General features: G+C 38.0%; 1 long non-coding RNA gene across 1 annotated transcript; it reads right to left on the bottom strand.

Annotated features, from left to right (window-relative positions):
• Window positions 1-4,802: 4,802 nt before the first annotated feature.
• Window positions 4,803-6,711, bottom strand: LOC132839966 (uncharacterized). Its single transcript, XR_009647782.1, has 3 exons — window positions 6,670-6,711; window positions 5,421-5,580; window positions 4,803-5,238 (listed from the first exon to the last, which is right to left on the bottom strand). It is a non-coding gene; the product is annotated as an uncharacterized LOC132839966 (long non-coding RNA).

The following is a 6,711-nucleotide window of genomic DNA, read 5'->3' as shown; positions in this document are numbered from 1 at the left end:
ATGAGCACTGTGCTGCTTCACACTGACTGCACTTTTTATCCAAATCACTTTTACTCCTGTTTTATTCTTTTTAACATATTTTAAACTGTTTTTATCAAAATCAGACTTATTTTTTTCAATTGTTCTTTGTTTTTATTATGATTTTATCGTGTGTCTCTTATTTTTACATATATTTTGTTTTCTCTCTTATAAACTGTTTTCTAATTTCTATGTAAAACACTTTGAATGACCTCTGTGTATGAAATGTGCTATACAAATAAACTTGCCTTGCCTTGCCTTTGTGCCCGGAGACGGCGAGGTATTGGATACGGCAAGTTTGGTGGATGAGGACAGCGTGGGTGGAGGTTGGTATGCTTTAATTGTTCAGTCTACAAAAAACATTATAAACGTGCAAGCACGTTAGTTTACATAAAGCGAAATATCATGACAGCTAGATAAAAATGTTAATGAAAGTCACATTGATCTTTAAAATGTATTGATGTACACATGTTTGTTGCATATAGTGTTAGGATTGGGTTACTATATAGTACTAATAAAATACAATAATTACAAAAATATTAGAACAAGTCATTTGTTTTAGCTGCAGTTGTAGTAACGTAAGTTGAGTTGTAATAACCCTTACGAAAATTAACCATGTTTTTTTGTGGTAAAAGTGTAGTAACCATGTTTTTTGGTGTATTGATTACTATTAACAAAAACATGGTTTCACTACACTAACCATGGTTTAACTATGGTTTTAGAAAACCATGGTTGTCAAAACCATGGTGATTTTGTGGTTTACCATGGTTTTACTACAGTAACCATGGTTAATTTTCGTAAGGGGATCTAAAATAGTGTTGTCACTTTACTATAACTTTTGCAGATACTGTATGGATGAGATTCAGTCAAATGAAGAATCTACTACTTTCAACCTAAGGTCAGAAGACGATCGTCAAGGTGAAGAGCAAGATGTTTCCGATCATGCACAGCGAGACAGTGTTGGTGCTGGTAAGTGCTTTGAGAAACAAATGTCCTTTAAGATATATATTCTTTTGTATTATATAGATTTTTCATTTTTGCTTAAACTATTCCTAAAATGCAAGTTGTGCACTTTGTAAGCAAACTGTTTGTGGTCTCTATATTTTAATCACACATTTTCTATAAAGTACTTAAAAATAACAACACTTAACTTGGTTTTGTTTAGGGTCATGGAAAAAGAGAAAAACTAAACTAGAAGCCACAGTCGAATGCTTTGCAAAGGTCCTGTTTGATAATCTCTCCAAAGAATGGCAACTTGCCATGCACATGCAAGCATCCCAGAATGAACATGAGGCTAGAATGTTTGGGATGATGGTTCAAGCAATAAAAAGTGCACACCATGGGCCAGCCATGCCACCTCAAGGTCGCATGTACATGCCATTTCTGACACAACAGCCACATTTGCATCCTAGCCAGGTGACCCACACTCATTCACCTGGACCGCTGGCTCACAGTCCACAGCCCACCTACCTGCCGCATACTTCCTCATCAGGCAGACACTATTCACTAGATGAAGACCAGGAAAGCCATACATTCACTCCACTGTGAACCTTCCATAGCTACCTTGTTTTTTTGTTTTTTTTTAAACAATGTTTAACCCTCCTATTGTCCTCTTATACAAATTAGGAGCGCTGAGTCAACTTGACCTTGTCTGTTTTGACTGCTTATAAAAAATGAAGTATACTGTATATGATAGGCATTTTTTTCACCTTTTTAGTCTAACTTGTTTCCAACATATTAACATATATTTTGCAAAAAAAAAAATTATATTTGGTATAATAAACCTTATTTATATACAAAAATGCCTCATTTTTTAGTAAAAAAAAAAACAAATTTTGAATTATGTTCACTATAGAGGCACAAAAGTTCATGCACAGTTACAGGCTGGTATATTTCAAATGCAGGAGATTGTTTTGAAACCATTTTGACCATTTTTAGCAAATAATAAAACCTGTTTTTTTCCAGGCCAAATTGACTTGAATGCTTATAAATCAAAAATTCTACAATTATCACCATTCTGTGTGTAATATCTATTTTACACTTGTAATATCTATTTTGCCCACCTGATGTCATGTGATCAACCAACAACAGGCTACACACACACACACACACACACACACACTCAAAAACATGCCATAATTTCATGTGAATAAAACTTTGTTTACCTCCTTATGTTTTTTTATTATACTTAATTTATGAATGATAAAGTTTATGAAATTATGCCATGTTTTGAGTAAAATAAGCAGAAATTATTAAATATTATTTTGGATAACCACTGACTGATAAATGTCAAACATTACTCAGCATATCTCCAGGCCAATGCTGACAACGTGTGTGTGTGTGGGGGCACGGTGGCTTAGTGGTTAGCACGTTCGCCTCACACCTCCAGGGTCGGGGTTCGATTCCCGCCTCCACCTTGTGTGTGTGGAGTTTGCATGTTCTCCCCGTGCCTCGGGGGTTTCCTCCGGGTACTCCGGTTTCCTCCCCCCGGTCCAAAGACATGCATGGTAGGTTGATTGGCATCTCTGGAAAATTGTCCCTAGTGTGTGGTTGCATGAGTGTGTGTGTGTGCCCTGCGATGGGTTGGCACTCCGTCCAGGGTGTATCCTGCCTTGATGCCCGATGACGCCTGAGATAGGCACAGGCTCCCCGTGACCCGAGGTAGTTCGGATAAGTGGTAGAAGATGAATGAATGAATGTGTGTGTGTGTAAAGATTGTTGGTAGAAGAAGAAGCGAAGAGAAGATGTTGTCCCCAGCTGGACAAATGCATATAAGTGTGAAATATTTACAAATGATTGTTTTTGTTTTTTTGGAGGCCCAGTGAATTGCAATGCCCAATGCTTGTGTGTGTGTGTGTGTGTGAGTGTAAAGCTTGTTGGTAGATCAGATTTTGCCCCCAGCTGGACAAATGCATCTAATAAGTGTGAAATATTTACAAATGAGTAGCTTTTGTTTTTTCTGGAGGCCTAATGAATTGCTATGCCCAGTGCTTGTGTGTGTGTGTGTGTGTGTGTGTGTGCAGCATCATTTCAGTAGATCATATTTTGCCCTCTGCTGGGCAAAGGTATATCAAAAGTGAGAAATATTTACAAATGTGTAGCTTTTTTTTTCTGGAGGCCTGATGAAATGCAATGCCCAATATGTGTGTCTGTTTGTGTGTGTGTGTGTGTGCATGTGTGTGTATGAGTGTGTGTGTGCGCGTGTGCGTGTGTGTGTGTGTGTGTGTGTGAAATGTTTACAAATGTGTAGCTTTTGTTTTGTCTGGAGGCCAACTGAATTGCAATGCCCAATGCTTTGAACAGTGTTTGACTGTGTGTGTGTGTGTGTAGCATCATTTCGGTAGATCATATTTTGCCCTCTGCTAAGCGAAGGCATATCAAAAGTGTGAAATATTTACAAATGCTTGCCTTTTTTTTTTTCTGGAGGCCCAATGAAATGCAATGCCCAATTTGTGTGTGTGTGTGTGTGTGTGTGTGTGTGGTGTGTGAGTGTGTGTTTTGGGTGTGTGTGTTCGTGGACATTTTATGTGTGCATTTTTGTGTCTGTATGTATGTTCATTGCACTGAAAAGGGCAAAAGTGTGACCTATTGCCCCACTAAATGTGGCCGGAAGGATCCAAAATGCATATTATATACTGGTCTGAACACATAGTTCACATAGTGAACACATAGAACACATAGTAGAAAATAGACAAACTTAATTTTACTTGCAAAGTTCATAATTTGGAACAATCCTGGTAAATCTCAGGCAAATATGTGGAAGAAAACCCAAGTTATGACACAATAAACCCTTCCAGCCGGGTCAAATAGACCCAGGGAAAATAGGAAGGTTAAGTTGAATGTTTTTCAAAGAGTTAACATGTACTTGAAGTTGTTTCTACCTGTTAAATATGAGCAGTACGCCTTGTTTTACTTTTGTATTCAGTGGTGGCTTTGCCAGTGGAGTTTAACCTTTTACACAGCAGTTGTGTATTGTGTTAATATGTACGGCATATGGAGCGAAGTTGTTTCTTTAGTTAACACAAGTATTCCTATTGTGCTGTTGCACTTTTATTGATGGTCCAAGACTTTAGATTAGATTAGATTCAACTTTATTGTCACTGTGCAAGGTACATGTACAGAGCCAATGAAATGCAGTTAGCATCTAACCAGAAGTGCATAGATAGCTTATTTACAAGTGGCAGTGTAATAAATGAGGGTATGAGGTTATACAGAAGGTGTAGTAATATGTACATATAACTGAATAAGGATATATATAGTGTGATTTTTTATAAAAGTATGATACAGTATGAAGTGGTATGACAGATATAGCTGTACAAAAGGAATGTCATTATGAATATACACATCTATATATATAGATATATATATATATACACAGAATAAACAGAATAAATATGGATGGACATACAGAAGTGTAATGATAGTTTTTGGGTGGTGCAAGGATGCATGATTTTAAAGTGGTGCAAAATAGTGCAAAACACAGAAGAAAAGTGACAGTGCAGTGGTAATTGTTGCTTTACTGCATATGAGGTGAATTATTCATAGTTGCTTAATGCAGTTAATGTGCTGAACTTTATACAGTGACACTTATGGATATTTTTGTTCAAATATTTATTTGACACTTATGGATATATTTTATTCAAAACAGTTTTGAATATCCATTGTCTTTGGTAATGTTAACAAATACAAATGTTCAGAAACAGACTAGTAAGTAATGCTGCATCTTCTGTAGCAAAAGGAATTTCAGCAAATGGAAATTATGTATTTTCTACTGTCGTCCCTGCTCAGAAAACAACCTAGTCAAAGCTGTGCGAATGTTATGGGCGTGTGGTTGTTGTTGCTGCTGGAGAGCAGGTGCCATCTCCTGGGTTTCTTCCAGAGTTCCAGATACACTCTCACCCTGTAGCCAGGCGTTGTCAAAGTTTTCTCCATTTTGCTCACACAAATTATGCAGAATGCAGCAGGCTGTGACAACCACTGGCACTCTTTTCAATTCAAGTTCAGACTGTTTGAGGAGGCACCTCCACCGGCCCTTTAACCTCCCAAATGCCCACTCTACCGTCATGCGTTCTCTGCTAAGGCGGTAGTTGAAATGCTGCTGTTCCCCCATCAACTGCCCATCCGGTCAGAGTAGGGTTTCATAAGCCAAGACATGAGGGGGTATGCTGCGTCACCCAGGATTTTGATGGGCACCTCAATGCCTGCAATGTTGCGAGTATGCTGTATAAAGAGAAAAATCAATTACGTTATTAATCTGACAGTGCTTAAATATTATCAACTGCTTCCGTTTGATTTTTCATTAGTAATGTACACATAAACTAAGCTCAACTATTTTTATAGGCTGCTCTTATATACATCCTTTTGCTAGCTTTTCTGTTATTCATGAATGTTTATGATTTTACCTCAGGAAAAACCTTGGCCAGGTCAAAGATCATAGAATTGCGGAGGACTCTGGCATCGTGAACACTGCCTGCCCATCCAACATTGATATTGGTGAACCTGTTGTAGATTGGCTCCGATCTTTCACCCAGGTGTCTCGTTGGGTCTTAAAATGCACTGCTGCTGCCAGCAAAAACGCATCAAACAGTAAATGCTGTTTTTTGTACCATAACCTTCATAACAAATTTTTTCGTCTTCTTCTGAAAACCGCATACACCTGTCATGATTCAGCCCGGACTTTTGGCCATGTGCATTTGTTGTCGTTCCTCGTCACGTGTCTGCCCCGCCTTTGTCTGCTCCTCCCTGTCACCACACCTGCTCCTCATTGTGTCTTCATTGTCTTTTATATTTAAGTGAGCCGCGTTGCCGATGGCAGCGCGGAATCATTAGTTACGTTTACCCCTTCGTCATGTTTAGTCTCTGTTAAATGTTGTCATTTGTATTGTTTTAGTTATCGTCATTTTGTCTATGTCTCTTTATTTATTAAACCCCCATCATTTGAAGCTATCCTGCGTACGGGTCTGTCTCCTTCCATCCAGGTTGTGACAACACCAAAGCGTGTTCCATTACCCCGGAAATGAAGTAAAATATATTTGCATTTTGGGCGGGAGTAGAAAGATCGGATTGATATCTGATTTTCCAAGATGCATTTATGTGGCCTAATGTAAATGGAACAGTTTTAACAAAATTTTAAATGTTATTAATGGCACAGTAGTTTCAACAGTAACTGCACACAGAACACAGATAAGATTATTTAACTCTTGTGTAATGTCAGTAAGTTCTGAGCTTTCTCTTGAGGTTTAAGCATAGAACTAGTATGAGGAACAAAATGGAAAAATATTTTACTAAAGTTTGAACAACCTCAAGTCGCCATTGTTCGTTTCAAAGCAAAATATAATTGGTTTTCTGTGAATTAAATTGCAGTGGACGATGTGTCGGATGGTCTTGAAGAGAAGACAAAGGTAGGCAAACACTAGTGATTCACAGATCTGGATTTTTTTTTCAATGCTACATCTCACCCAAGTCATTACAAAAGCCAATCTGCACCAGCAAAATGTGTGCAAAAAATGAGTCAGGCAACCACCTGAACCCCAGCAAATCCTGTGTGGCTCACCTGGTATTTTCTGCTGTCAACAATAAGTCCTAAATAAAAGGTTCAGTTCTGGAGGTAACAAACAGAAAAAGTCAAGCTTCCAAAAAACTTAAACTTACTTAGTTCTTTTTGGTTCTGTAGATTCAAAACCATCACTTGAG

The sequence above is a fragment of the Tachysurus vachellii genome, chromosome 25 (genome assembly GCF_030014155.1).
Source record: "Tachysurus vachellii isolate PV-2020 chromosome 25, HZAU_Pvac_v1, whole genome shotgun sequence".
Taxonomy (NCBI): domain Eukaryota; kingdom Metazoa; phylum Chordata; class Actinopteri; order Siluriformes; family Bagridae; genus Tachysurus; species Tachysurus vachellii.
This window is presented reverse-complemented; position numbering and strand designations above follow the sequence as displayed.